This window comes from Vulpes vulpes, chromosome 12 (genome assembly GCF_048418805.1).
Source record: "Vulpes vulpes isolate BD-2025 chromosome 12, VulVul3, whole genome shotgun sequence".
In the NCBI taxonomy this organism is placed as follows: Eukaryota; Metazoa; Chordata; class Mammalia; order Carnivora; family Canidae; genus Vulpes; species Vulpes vulpes.
The window spans coordinates 150,713,030-150,727,940 of record NC_132791.1 but is presented as its reverse complement, the minus strand read 5'-3'; positions in this window follow the sequence as shown (position 1 = coordinate 150,727,940).

The window sequence follows — 14,911 nt, the reverse complement described above, 5'->3', positions numbered from 1 at the left end:
AGATACTTTGAGATATCTTCTGATGAGCACTTCTTAATTTTAATGTAGTCAAATATGTATTAGTCTTTTATGAATTTCTCTTTTTAAAAAGTCTGTTACTAAATCTCATATTTCTGCAGTCAGTTATCATTACCTATATTTCCTGTAAATATTTTTAAATTTTGCTTTTCACATTTAAGTTTTCAATGGTTCTGGAATTGATTTTTGTATATAGTGTGAAGTGGGGATCAAATGGTTTACTATATGTGAATAACCATTTTGTCCAGGTTAACTTATTGGATTCCTTCCTTTCCTTACCATGTGTCTTTTTAGAAAACTGATGACTTATTCCACATCTATTCAATATATTTTAAAATACTTTTTATATATTAAAGGTCTTATTTAGTTTTGAGGATACAAATATAAAATTATATAGCATCCCACCCATCCCTGCTATCAAGAAGCATACAATATGGTGGGAAAAGCAGAAAACTCCTCAAGGGTAAGCAGATTAAGACCTATCAATAAGAGTCAGGAAAGACTCTTAGACGCAGTGAAACTGAAAGATTTTCTAGGTGCAAAAGGTGGATTATTCGTTGTGTTTCCAAACGGAGAAAACATTTTTTATAAAAATACAAATTGCCAACCAGCATAGAATACTTTAGAATGCTTGCAATTCTATTTAACACAAAAAGTGTGAGAGCAGAAAAAAATTAAGAAGTGGACAGGGGTCTATTTTCAAAGGCCTTTTTTGACAATGTACCTTGATTGCTACCTTGTATCTCCCATTATTACATCCCCCTTCTCTTTGCAGATGGCTTTTTCTCTTGCCACTGGTTGGAGAGAATAATGTGACTCAGGCTTAGCCATAGTAGTCTAGTCCTAGTAGTGTAGTCCTTTTGACACAGAATTTAGCTGAGGAGAGGAGTGAGCCTGTTATGCAAACCACTCTGTAATTGTAATCCTCTGATGTAATTGTAATTGATGTAATTGTAATCCTCTGATGGGATTAGTATATAGCTGTTGATAGAAACCTTTTCTGTTAAAGTTGCTAATCTGGAGCTGAGAATAGTCATGTTCCCTAACACATGGAGAACATCTAAATGCAGTAGAAAATAAAGCCTACATTCACCAATAAAAAGAAGAGGAGAGACAGAAGAGGAAATTCACAGAGAAATTTTGGATAGCATTATAATCCCAGTTCCATTACTTGAGGAATGGTCTCCAACAGATCTTTCCTCAATTCTATTAGCTACCCAGATTTCTTAAGAATATAAAATCCATTATCCTGTATTAAAATGGATATTGACATTGGGTCTGATATTTTTAAGTGAGAGAGAATTAACTAAAATAGGCAATATTTATTCCTGATAACAACAGAGGGCCATCAAAAGGCTATTTTTAGGGGGAATATCATGATTTGCCTAAAAGAAAGTTTCCTGTGGCCACAAGGTAAAAGGTAGGTTACAGTGGGAAAAAAAAAATCAAGTAGAAACAAAAGCAAAAATGGAAAAGGAAATGAATACAGAAAAGGTCTATATCTGCGTGGTTATGCCTAGCACTAGGACTACATGTCTACTCTTTAAGTAGGCAAACTCAAATATTTGTGTCAAGTGGCCTAATACCATTTTTTAAGGATTCTTGTAAAAATGTTGACTTATAATTTTATTATTGAGAAAAAAACTATTAAAAACTTGTATTTCTGTTCTAAATTATTGGAGATTATAAAAGATTCAGAGATTAAAAAAAAACTTAAGAAAATTAAAATCACCCTGAGCCCCAACAATTAAAGAAAAAATAGTTTATGGTCTTATCCTTCAGGCTCATAAAATGTAGAAGCATTGGTTTACAAAATATCATTTAATTTGTTCCATTTTAACCAAATATTAGGCCCTGAATAATTTCTCATATAAAATATATCTTGAATATTCAATTGCTACGTTTAATAGCATGTATAGATGTATTACATTACTTAACCAACAGTATTTTTTGATACTTTGGTTGCTTCCAATTTTTATAATTTTAAAGAATGCTGCCATAAGCATCCAACATATAGATCTTTTTCTGCATTTTATATTTTGGGTTGGATAAATTCCTAATGGAATTACTGAGACAGAGGTTATATACATTTTTAAGACTCTTTCCACAAGAGAACTTTGCAAATTAGACTATATGTTTTATTTCAGCAGAATATGACAAGTCTGAAGTGACAGATGATCCCAATTCCCAGAATTTCACTGCACTTAGAGGTGCAGGGCAATCAGATTCAGCTGCTCTTCTACATTTGGGGCATAATGTGATGGACTGATTTCTTTTCTCCCTCTACAGTGTCTTTGACTAATATAAATTCTTCAAAGTTTCTTTCCATAGGAATAAAATATTCCAAGAAGCACAGAACTTGGGATTTGGAAGCTCAGCTGAATTTTTCCGTTTCTTTGAGGGCAAAGTAGAATGTGGAGTAGTTCCCTTCCTTAACAAAGGAAATGGATTTTACAGATTTAAGAACTTTTGTTGAGAATTAACTATGCCAAGAAGCTCACATCTATGATCTCATTTAAGCCCTCCCAACAATATTTGGGAGGTGTATCAGAAAACATGAGTAGTATAGAAAGCATTCAGGTTTTATAATCAGCCTAACTTTAAACTTGGAAGGTGAATCCAGGTTTCATCAACTGCTTGTTATTTGAATTATCTTCTGCATATTATTAATTTCCCTGAGTCAAAGACACTTTATAAAATCATGGGGATATGAATAAATATACCTTACTGGGTGGGTATTCTAATTAAATGAGAAAATGCAGGTAAAGCAATCTGCATAGTGTCTATCTCTTAGTCTGAAACTCTCTGAAATCAAAGCATGAAGCATGCATATGATTTTTTTCTGGAGGTGATCTTCAGGAAGAGTGAAGGTCCAGGAAGGAAATCAGGGAAGAGGGGAAAACTAGTACACGGATGTTATTCAGTTGGTCACCAGCACAGAAGACTGGCACTTGAGCTTCCTTCCCTGGAGTGTTATGAAATGCATCTTTGAACGCTTTACTGAAAGAAAAAAGTGAGAAGTATCTATTCATCAGAAACCATCCTCCACTAGTCAAGGACAGTTCTAGGTCATGCATTTTCAATTTGTGTATGCTGGTCAGCAAGTTCCTGCAGCCACCAAAGAAATTTTCAGCAAGATAAATAAGGGACAAGGTGCATCTGGTTGCTACTGCACAAAGCTAGTCAGAACCAGTCACTCCAGCAGCAGCTGGGCAAAAGAAGGAGCCCACAAGGTTTTTTAGGGACACACAAGAGGAGTCTGCATTTGTTTCCTACTGCTATATAACACATAACCACCAACTTAGTGGCTAAAAACAACACAAATTTATTACTTTACAGTGCTGGAGACCAGAAGTTCAAAAATAACTCTTACCTAGCTAAAAGACGGTGTCTGCAGAACTGCATGCCTACCAGTGCCTCTAAGAATTCCACCTCTTGCTTTTGCCAGCTTCTAGAAGCTCTCTTACAAGGAGGCTTGGGTTTACATTGGCCCCACCTGATAATGCATGGTACCATTCCCACGTAAAGATCATTAATCACATCTGCCAAGTCCCTTTTGCTATTTAAGGTAACATCTTCACAGTTTCATGGATCGAGACATAGACATTTTTGGTATGTCTTTATTCTGTCTACCCCAGTGTCCGGTATAAGAATCTTAAAAATGTGTATTAGGGTTTTTTTTTTTTCTTTTGCTGATCACAAGAATTTCCATCTCCCTCCACTCCACCTGTCACAAATTCTGATGAAATCACATAGGTAGTAAGTGGATAGGCAAAACCACAAATTTCTTTTTTTTTTTTTTAAGCCACAAATTTCTATTAGCTAGTTGCAAATTCAGTGATTTGGGAGTCTTGGCAGTCCACTGGGGGATGTGGTAAAGGAAGGCATTGGGGGTGCTGCTACTAGCACAAGAGCTGATGTGATTCAGGGCTGAGTAAGAATAAGCCAATGATAATGAGGAAAAAGTTCACCAAAAATGCCAGAATGGAAGCATCAACAATTTCAGACTCTATTTCAACTGTGGTTAAGCTAAATTGCTTTCAGTTTGCAGGAAATGGAGACTTACTATATTTAAGTTGCCAAAAACAGATAACTTTGACGAAAATATAAAGTTGTTGAATCTAAAACAGATCATCATTCCTCTGAAATCTTGAATAAATACTAAATGAGAAACACTATTTAGCATGACTTCTTAACAGGACAAAATTTTGCTCAGATTTTCAGTGAGAACATTCAAATAGAAGATACAGGTGAGAAAAGAAGATATAGGTGAAATTACAATTGCTCCAATCTGAATATTTATAACAAATATGTGAATTTAAAAAGTAAATAAAAACAAACATCTACATAACCACCATCTAACTTGAGAAAACAAAACAAAACACAATGCCATAAAGTGGTACACAGTTGCACAATGTCTTGAGAATTCCTTTGCTTCTTTCTGATCACATTCCTTTCTCTACTCCCTAATAGTGATCACTATCCCGAACTGTGTGTTTATTATTCCTTTCCCTTCCTTGATAGTTTTTTTTTCAAATTGTCCATATATTCCTAAATGATATATTGTTAGTATTTCATATAAATGGGATCATGTAGTATGAGTTCTTTTGTTATTCAATCACGGTGAGATAGACAACTTTAGCTGATTCAATATTTTACACCTGTGTATTAATTAATTGCATAGCTAAAACACAATTTGTTTATCCACTCTCCTGTCAATGGAGTTGTTTTCTCTGTGGTGATATTTGCTTCTCTTGTTTTGTTTTTGTTTCTCTCTTGTCTATTACAAAGTAATGAAAATGTTTTGTACTTCACTCTTCATGCACATGTCTAAGAAATTCTCTAAAGTATAAATCTAAGAGAGGAATTTCTTGTTTGTAAGGTAGACATATCTTCAAATTAGGAAGGAATTCTAAATTGTTTTCCAAATACATTGCAAAATGTAGAGTTAGCAACAGTCATGTGAGTTGTTTTGTTCTATATTCTTACCAAAACTTGATAGTGGCAGACTTTGAAATTTTTGCCATTCTAGCAAATACAAAATAGTATATACAATATAGTTACAGATATAAAACGTACTTTTATCATAGTCCTCTTGTGGCTTGTTTGTAAAATCTTCCCCTACCCCAAGGTCACATAGATATTCTCCTACATTATCTTCTAAAACTTTGATGGTTCTTTTTCAAATTTGAGACTTTAACTATGATTGTATTTTTTTTAGACAGATAGAAATCCAACTTAATTTTTTCCAGTATAAATATTATTTTATCCAGTATCATTAAATAGTCTCTTCTTTACCCGATTATTTGTATTGCATGTTTTGTTACATGTTCCATTTGTAGATGTCTGTGAGTTTGTTTCTATTTCTATTATAATTTTATTGATCTATTTGTCCCCAAACTAATACTACACTTTTAATTATTAGTGCTTTACATAACTATCTTGATGTCTAATAGGTCATGTCCCTCATTTTCTGCTTTTTTCCCCCCCTGTCAGAGGTATTTTGGCTTTCTTATATATGCCTCTTATATACAAATTTTAGAGTCAATTTAGAATTTTAGAATAAATTTGTTAGGTTGCACAAAAGCCTCAGTAAGATTTAACAGGAGTAGACAAATCTGAGAAAACTTGATAGTTTAAAATTTCTTGCATCCTGTAGATGTACAATAGCAGCACAAAGAGACATTAGAAAAGAGGCACCCTCTGCTACCATGTAATTCCTCTGCTGTTATGTAAACCTTCCTTCTGCAACACTCGTGGACAGAGTGCATAAAGGTATATGCTTAGGTATAAGCATTCCTTATAGAACTAGAACACTGGGAGAGCATTATGGAATAGTTTAATCCAACCTGCAAAAAAAGTTAGTCATCACCTAGTCAGTTCCTTAGACCCTCTATGCCCATCCTAAATGACCTGGTAAATACCAACAGGGGAACAATTATTACACTTAATCCTCATAACAATCCTTGATACATATTACTGTAGCCTATTTTTGGTGAGGAAACTGAGACTCAGAAAGGATAATTATTACATTCGAAACTTCACTTCTGAATTGCACTGTCTGATGAATGTCTGATGAAAAGTTATTGTTAGTGAAGTTACACAAGAAATATAAATCTAACAAACAGAATTTCTTGCCTCACAGTAATAAGTAGAGGATTTGTGGATGAGGAAAGAGCCCCTCTGTTGAGATGAGACAATGCATAACATCCATGGGAGTTTAATGCACTTTAATGCTGGAGACTAGAGAGGATGGCCTCTGAACTCAGGTGGGCTGGCATTAGTGTCCCAGACTTACGGACTTGTTGCAAATTCCTTTTCTTTTTCTTTTGGCTTCTTTTTGACATGATTTAGACTTAAAGAAAATTTATAAGAATGATACAAAGAATTCCCCTATACCTTTTCCCAGAGTCCTTAAGTGTTAACCCATCTCCACATTTGTTTTATCATTCACATACGTACACACACACATTGTTTTTCTGAACCATTTGAAAGTAAGTTACGGCCATTATGGCTGTTAATAATTCACTGTGCATTTTCTAAAAACAAGGAAATTTTATTGCATAACTAGAACAATTACAAAATCAGAAAATTAACATTGATCTAATTCTATTATCTAACCTTCAGGTTGCATTCAATACTTTTCCACTTACCCCTATCTTGTCCTTCATATCTAAAGAAAATCTCAAATCTCCTGTTGCATTCAGTCTTTGTCTTTCATGACATTGACAATTTTTAAAAGAATAAGACAGACATATTTTAGAATGTTTCTCATTTTTCAGTTTCAGGTTATACATTTTTGACAGGAATATCCCAGAGGTGATGTTATGTCCTTCTCAACACATGAGGTCAGAAAGAACATATTCTTTGTCCAAATGACTTTGGTCATTTGTTAGGATGAAATCACTGGGTTCTTCCAGTTTTAAAATACTATTATTTTCATTTTTAATCAATAATTATGGGACAAAACTTTTGGATCTAAGTAAATATCTTAATCTCATTAATGTTTTAACCATTAGTTTTATCATCTTATGATTCTTCCCTTAGCAATAAATATGATGATGCTTGCCAACTGGTGATTTTTTTAAATTTCATTGTTCTTTATTAAGTATTACATGGCCTTTGACCCAAGAAAGAACTTTTGCTTCTTCCTCATTTGCTTATCTGTATCATCTGTATATCTGTATAGAGTCAATGTGGCAAGTTCCTGACCTTCATGAACCTCAGGTTTTCCTCCATAAGAGGGCAATAGATAATATTTCCCATCTAGATTTGCTATATAGATTGAATAAGTTGATATACATAAAGTTCTCAAAATCATAAGCATCCAATAAATTGGAACTATTTATTTTAGCAATAATAATAACAATTGTCTGACTCTATTTTCATATCACTGACAAGATTGAGATGCCATTTTTTTTTAGTACTTTTTGACTTTGGACAATCCATTTAATCTCTCTTGATCTCATTTTTCTCACTTATAAAACAAAGAAGTTCAGTTAAATGGTCTCTAAAGTCAATTGCAGTTCTAGTGTAAGAAACCAAGATTCTTAAATCCATTTTCTTCCACTACATCATCAAATACTCTGTACTAACTTTGCAATATGAATATTTTCCATAATTCTTAGTGTCCTTCCAAAATTTCAAAGAATATATATTTTATCTCTGAATAAACAGTTTGAGTATTCCATTTAATCATACTTTATATTTTAGTAATATTAGTTGGTCACAGCTATTTTCCAGCTATGCTGATGATTTTTGACAAAATGTGAAATACTAAGGACAGATGGCTTGCAGCTCCAACTGTTGGGGTTTATTTTCCTCTGCCAACAAGGTCTGTGATCCTTCAATGGACTGTGGCCTCAGACCACATGATGGCTCTGATTTGCATATTAGAGGAGGAGGAATTCAAAGTTTTAAAATCTCTTTTGAAAACATAAGTCACATAAGGAAGTGTACCAGTATATAGCTTAGAATTTTCTTATAGGTAGACTTGTATGAGTCCTTACACATTGTAGAAATGAAGGATATATTAATGGAAACCTAGTAAGTAGATTAATCCCACTCTTAAACATTTCCCATAGGAAAGATTGTCTGGGAGGGTAGGAGGGCCCAGGACTTGAATTCTGAATATCTGCTTAAATCTTAGTTCTTACTAGTCCTGTAAACCATGCCAAGTTACTTAAGTTCTCTACATTTAAATTCCTTCTTATGTCAAGCTAGAATAACATGACACATTTCCTAGAGATATTTTGAGACATAAGTCAGTTCCAGTGAAAGCACCTAGTACATGATGGGTGCTTAATAAGTATTTAGTAAGTAAGAAAGAAAATAACTTCTGGAATAAATAAGGTTCAGAATGGCCAGAACCACCACCTTTAGCCTTTTCTACTATTTCAGCAAATGAACTTGGGAAGTTGGGAAGTACTGTCTTCCAGTTTGGGCATCTGAGGACTCTAGGAAATGAGTCCTTAATGACAGACCTAGTACAGGAGCCAGACTGGATGCAGCATAATCATCTGAGGGGTACTCAGTCATGAGTGTTGCCTCATCTTGAAGAATGTAAATCTTTTTTTTTTTTAATTTTTATTTATGATAGTCACAGAGAGAGAGAGAGAGGCAGAGACACAGGCAGAGGGAGAAGCAGGCTCCATGCACCAGGAGCCTGACGTGGGACTCGATCCGGGGTCTCCAGGATCGCGCCCTGGGCCAAAGGCAGGCGCTAAACCACTGTGCCACCCAGGGTTCCGAAGAATGTAAATCTTATAGAAGGGCCAAGATACTTTAAGTACTTCCCAAATGAGTTTGATGTTTTGGAGCCCCTGACCTAAAATTAAGAACAATGAAGAGCATACCAAGTGAGCCATCAAATCATCAAGTAAGAACCAGGACTGGAGGCACCAAATGAGCTACCAGGAGCACAACATTGATGTTGAATACTGGTACTTAATACCTAATACTTACAAGTATTTAGATATTTCACTGTACCGGAGTATAGGCTCTGAAATCAAATTATCTTGGTTCATATCTGGATCCTACCACTTCCCAGCTATGTGACCTTGGCTCAGTACATAACATCCTTGAGTCTACTTCCATATTTCTAAAATGAAAGCTTTTGTAAAGTTTAAATGAGATCATCTGGTGAAGCACCTAATACAGTGCTGGCAGAGAGTAACCACCAAGTGAATGTTAATTGTTTAACTATCCTGAGTTCATCATATGCTTTGAACAAGTGTCTTTGCGCATGCCGTTTCCCATGCTTGAAAAGCCTTTTCCACATTCCTCTGCTTGGTAGATTTCTTCTCATCTAAGATTTAAGATCCCACATCAAAATGTCATTCTCTTTTCTCTGTATGTTCATCTCTGTCAGTGAAATCCTTCATGTCATGCAAATCTTTTTGTTTTCAGAAAAATATCCTGATTATTGCCTACCAAGTCCTAATTAACCTCCCCTTTCCTGTCTTCCTTCACACAGACCAAGCTTTCTTGTCTGAATTGACTTTAGAGATGTAGTTCTTAGTTATGTTTGTGCCCTTATTTCCCTACTATTTTCTCTCTAAATACTTTCGTTGGGTGAACTCTTGCTTTCTCTTTTCTCCAGCTCTACATGTTGATGATGCCAAAATCTACTTCTCAAATTCATACTATTTGCCTAAGCCTAAAACCCATATAGCAAATATCCTTCCCCAAAATAGCATCCTGGGTGTCTTGAAAACACTCCAAATTCAACATGTACAAAACCAAGTTAACTCTCACCTAAAGTTTTTCAATCATCTCTTTTGTGCCACTCTGGAAAATAGTTTGGGGATCCCTAAAAATATCAAACATACAGTTATCATACAATCTAGCAATTATAATGCTAGGTATATTCCCCAAAAAAGTTAAAACATAGTTCTGCACAAAAATTGGTACATTAATATTCATAGATCATTCTTTGGAATACCCAAAAAGTAGAAGCAACCCAAGTATCCACCAATTGATGAGTGAGTAAACAAAATGTGGTATATCTATATAATAGAATATTACTCAGCCATAAAAGTGAATGAAATACTGACACATGGTATAATATAGATGAACTTTGAAAAGGTGATGCTAAATGAAAGAAGCAGACAGAAATTATAAGGTCCATTTATATGAAATTTCCAGAATATTCAAATCCATCAAGACAGAAATAGATTAATGGTTGCCAGGGAATGGGATAGAAGGAGATGGGAAATAATCTCTAATGGGTATGAAGTTTCTTTTGGGGTAATGAAAACATTCTAAAGTAGATAGGGTGATGGTTACACAACTCTGTGAATATATCAAAAACCACTGAATTTTGTAGTTTAAAAGGATGAATTTTGTTACATGAATTGTATCTCAATTTCAAAATAAAACATCTTTTCCTATGATCCTTTTTTCAATGTATGACACCATCACTACATCACAATCACATTCACTAACCTTGAAAATGTAACATCTTTGGCTTCCTGTCATCCCCAACACATAAAAAATGTCAAAATATTTCCGGTTTTCTCTTTAAATAATCTCTCTGAGCCATTATCTCCAAGTAAGGGATCATCTTGAATATATGCATAAGGTAGAAATATTAATTCTCAATTTTTCATGGTGCTTTATAGTTGACAAAGCTCTATTCTTCATCTTATTATCAAATGAACCCTGTAACAATGAAAAAAAAAACAAATAATTAAGTGATTTACCAAAGTTATATAAGTTGGTTTTAAACCCAAGACATTTGATCCGGAGTCCAACATTTCTTTTGCAGCATGTATTGTGCACCTTGTATGGACATACATACAATCACTGGAAAATATCTGCAGTAGTGACAATTCATTCTCTCCAATTGTAAAGGAAGGAAAATATCTGCAGTAGTGACAATTCATTCTCTCCAATTGTAAAGGAAGGAAGGCGAAGGTTAAAGACATACGGGCAACCTCTCATTTATAGCTGCTAAGGGGAGAGAACAATCATCACCTGAAGGTCGCCTCACCTCTCCCTGCTGGAGAAGTGGAATTCAAATGCCAGTCCATAGACAAACAGCAGCAAGCTTTGGTAATTACCACCTGATAATTGGATTTTCTAAATTATATGTTTGTTACACAGAATGAATTTTATGTAAATTAACCATCAATACTTTAAATTAGAGGTTCTTGATTTGAGATTATTTTGCCCCTCCACCCCCAGGGACATTTGACAGTCATGGAGATTTTTGTCAGAACTGGGTAGAAGTTGGCAGGTGCTACGAGAAGCCAGTCAATAGAAGTCAAGGATACTGCTAAACTTCTTACAATGTACATGACAGCTCCCCAAACAAAGAATTATCCAGTACAAATGTCAATAGTGCTGAAACAACAAAACAAAACAAAATGGGGGGGGGGGGATACCTGGGTGGCTCAGCAGTTAAGCATCTGCCTTTGGTCAGGGTGTGATCCTGGAGTCCCAGGATCGAGTCCCATATCAGGCTCCCTGCATGGAGCATGCTTCTCCCTCTGCCTGTGTCTCTGCCCCTCTCTCTCTCTCTCTCTTAGTGTCTCTCATGAGTAAATAAATAAAATCTTTTTAAAAAAAATAGTGCTGAGGCTGAAAGAACCTGCTTTAATTTTTTTTAAAGATTTTTATTTATTCATTCATGAGAGACACACACACACACAGAGGCAGAGACATAGGCAGAGGGAGAAGCAGGCTCCATGCAGGGAGCCCAATGTGGGACTCCATCCTGGGACTCCAGCATCATACCCTGGGCCAAAGGTAGGCCCTAAACCACTGAGCCACCCAGGGATCCCGAGAACCTACTTTAAATGTATTTTTAGTTACTAAGGATTGCAAGCTATATCCCCAACTGGCAGATCTCTGTTGTTTGGATGTAAAGGACTCACACCAAAACAGTTCATGGCCCAAGATTCTCAGGCTTTGCTTAAAATAAACAGTTCTTATAGATTCAATTCAGTTGACCTAAAACTTTAATGTTTACCTACTGTATTCAAAGCACTAGGCTATGCACAATTGGGAAATATGGAAATAATTATAACATGCTCCATACCCTTCAGGAACTTCTAATTTATTAAATGTGCCAACTTCCTAAAGAACAAGGACAATGCATTCTCAGTACCTACATGATAGATTTTTAATAAATACATAAAGAAGAAAAGCTTCTCAGAATTTTTCAAAATTTTCCCCCAATCGTCTCAAGTTCCATACCCAACTTCACTTCCTCCTTTTGTTCAAAGACTTTGCCTTATACCTGGCAGAGAAAATTGAGTCCCTCTGAATGAACCAATTTAGTCTTTGCTTCCTCTCCTCTATATTTGTATCCAATTTTCCCTCCATCTTTCAAGTCTCAGAGAAGGGGCATCCCTCATGTTCTCCAAGTCCAACTCCTCTGTTCCATTTTTCTTTTTAGTCCCCTCACCCAATTGCATCATCTTTTAAGAACATACTTGATTAATAAACTTATATATAACTTACATTAAACACATGATTCAGTGATCAGAACATAGGAAGTGTCCCATGAAGTAGCTCTTATATTCCCTCTCTAGTTTAAGTCTTTCTGATTTCGAAACATAATATACTCTTAATCTATATCCACCTTATTTTTTTCCTTCTCCTTGGAACCAATTTGTCTTTGTTCCCACGTTCTTATTTCCCCCTAACTTAACATTTTGAAACCTGATTCTGCCTCTACTACTCACTGAAATTGCTCTTGAAGATGATGACCTCCATGTTGCAAAATTCCAAAGACCACTGGTTCTTGAACTCTTTAAAGAATGTGCCCTTTCCTACAAAAATGACCATATATATCCATACACAAAAAGTTTTCATAACATTTTCAAAGAACTGACTGTTACATCCATTGACCTCTAGTTAAACGGCATTGCATTTAACAGAAATTAGTTCTCACTGGAGAACTCTTGCATTTAACACTGTTTTCTCTGGATGCCTGGGGCCAGAGAGAAGAAGAGATTTTACCATAACTTTTTGAACACCTATTCCATGCCAGAGCTATGTAGGATAAGCACAGAGAGATAACAGAATAAGATCTATATCCTTAAGAAACTTGAATTAAGTACTGTTTGGGGAAAGAAAACATAGCTTTGAGATTTCAAACCTGGGTGCCTGGGAATATGGTGTTGGAATTTATTTAAAAAGGGAATCAAGTGGGCAGCCCGGGTGGCTCAGCGGTTTAGCACCGCCTTCAGCCTGGGGACCCCTGGTCGAATAGCACGTTGGGCTCCCTGCATGGAGCCTGCTTCTCCCTCTGCCTGTGTCTCTGCCTCTCTCTGTGTGTGTCTCTCATGAATAAATGCATAAAATCTTTAAAAAGGTGGGGGGGACCAAAAAAGGTTATTTATGCTTACCAGTAAACCACCAACATAAAAAAAAAAAAGAGCCAAGGAAACAAAGTGATATGGGAATTCAAGCACTTAAGTTTGGCCTTAGAAACATTGTGATTGAGGAGTAAAGAAAGATATCCAGATGGAGAAATGGGGGGTGGGGGGGATGGAGTTCTAGCCCTCATAATGGAGATTTTGGCCTACTAAGGAGAATCTGAAGCTCAAATTTGACTTGAGTCAAGGATCAAACTAAGTAAGGTTTCAAAGGTCTTATTCTTTAGATAACCTTCCATAGAGAGATCTTTAAAAATCAGTATTTGGGTAAGAATTTTAAAATTTAAGCAGTGGATAAAGTCAATGGTCATTGGATTCAGATAGATGTGATGTTTGAGACCTTGAGCAAATATGTAAATTTACTAAGTGCTAATGTCTTCATCTGCAAAATCATCATCATCATCATCATCATAACATAATAATAACATAATGTAATAATAATAACTAACTTACTATGTTGAAGAATATTTAGTGAATTGTGAATTGTACTGTCTTATATATAATAGATGGCCCATAATTAAATCATGTGATTAAATTATATGACATCATTATTATTTTTACTATTGGAATTTTATTTTAATTAAGTGCTCATTTATAAAGTCTTGAAGACTTTTAAATCAACTTTTTTGTTATTGTTTTATCCCATCCATATTCAAGAAAAAGAGCCAAGAAGGTATATTTCATAAATTATAACTTTCTGGCATCAGTTCCTTGAATGTTCTGTACCTTCATCCATCTATAGGATGATGGTAACTTACTTATGTCCAGATTTATGAACCTAAGGCTCTTAGAGTTTTTCAGTTACAAAAAAAAATTGGAATGAATGAAGACAATTGAGTCATTAATTTATTAATTCATTTATTCATTGAATGCACATTGAATATATTCTATATGCCAGGCACTGTGATAGGTATTGAGAATAAGGAATAGAAAAGGGGCAGCCCGGGTGGCTCAGTGGTTTAGCACCACCCTCAGCCCAAGGCCTGATCCTGGAGACCCGGGATCGAGTCCCACATCGGGCTCCCTGCATGGAGCCTGCTTCTCCCTCTGGCTGTGTCTCTGCCTCTCCCTCTCCCTCTCTCTCTGTGTGTCTCTCATGAATTAATAAATAAAATATTTTTTTAAAAAAGACTATATCTATATAAAGATTATAGACTTATAAGGACTTTTAAAAAATGATTTCACTAATTTACAATTCTAAACTGTGATAAGTACCAGATGAAAAGAAGAGCAAGTTAGGAAATAATGTGGTAGGGAATCTGATCTATTTGGACATCCAAAGAAAGCCTCCTTGGAGAAGTGATATTTGAACTGAAGGGTCAATTGAGTGATTGTCAGGGGATGGGGCACAGTGAAGAGTTTTCTAAGCAGAGGAAACAGCATATGTCAGGACTCTACAGAAGAAGGGTAGAATGTAACTTAGAGAAAGAGAAAGAGGGAAAATCAAGTTCTATTAGCAGATGTGTCAGCAATAGAGGAACACTACTTAGATCTCCATTCAAAGA